The 1,024-nt window shown below is 41.9% G+C and overlaps 1 pseudogene; it reads left to right on the top strand.

Annotated features, from left to right (window-relative positions):
• Positions 1 to 259: 259 nt before the first annotated feature.
• On the top strand, positions 260 to 1,021 carry LOC127232543 (olfactory receptor 2B11-like; annotated as a pseudogene).
• The last annotated feature ends 3 nt before the right edge of the window (positions 1,022 to 1,024 follow it).

Here is a 1,024-nt window from a genome sequence, read left to right as displayed (position 1 = left end):
CATTAGCCTGTCTTTTGGAGATCCTAAAAGACAGGATTTTTTTTTTTTTTTTTCAGTATTTGTTTTTTAAACTATTACTATCATGCTTGCAAGTATTAAATCAGTTTAGTAAAATTGCATCCCAAGAAAAGCCTCTTAATAACTCATGTTGTTTTTATTAAACTCAGTATCTTGACTGTTATAGAAATTCCCTACTAAAATACAAGTCTCTGCCTGCCTTCACTTGAATTCACCAATCAACAACAGTAATGAATCCTAGGCAATGAAAGTGCTCCAAAGATCTTCATTCTTTTGGGCTTCTCTAACCATCCATGGCTGGAAATGCCCCTCTTCATAATGGTGCTTTTTTGTCTGCACAGTGTTGGGAAATATCTCAATTATTGTTGTATCCAAGGATAGACCCTCAATTGGACAGCCCAATGTACTTCTTCCTTTCCAACCTCTCCTTCTTGGACCTGTGTTTTACTACAACCACCATCCCGCAGCTGCTTCTGAATCTTTGGGGCCCAGACCAAATCTATCAGCTATGGGGGCTGTGTGACACAGTTTTATGTTTTTCACTTCCTGGGGGCCACAGAGTGCATCCTCCTAGCTGTGATGTCTTTGGATCGTTACATTGCCATATGCAAGCCCCTAAGGTACCCAGCCATCATGCATCAAAGCAACTCTGTATCCTCCTGGTGTCCATGGCATGGCTGAGTGGCTTGGCTAATTCCTTGCTTCAGTCAACCCTCACTGTCAAGCTGCCACTTTGTGGAAACAACAAGGTAGACAACTTTCTCTGTGAGGTCCCAGTGATGATCAAGATGTCTTGTGCTAACACTGCATTCAACATAGCTATGCTCTCCATTGTAGGGACTTTTCTACTCCCCTGGTTCCCTTGTCACTTATCCTTGTTTCCTATGGGTTCATTGTAGCTACTGTGCTTAGGATTCGTTCCTCAGAGGGCAAGAAAGCCTTTAATACATGTGGCTCTCATGTTGTTGTTGTGTCTCTTTTCTATGGACCAGTAATCAGCATGTAT

The sequence above is a fragment of the Phodopus roborovskii genome, unplaced genomic scaffold (assembly GCF_943737965.1).
Source record: "Phodopus roborovskii unplaced genomic scaffold, PHOROB, whole genome shotgun sequence".
NCBI classification, from domain to species: domain Eukaryota; kingdom Metazoa; phylum Chordata; class Mammalia; order Rodentia; family Cricetidae; genus Phodopus; species Phodopus roborovskii.
The sequence above is the reverse complement of the archived record's forward strand: the minus strand, read 5'-3'. Positions and strand labels throughout refer to the sequence as shown.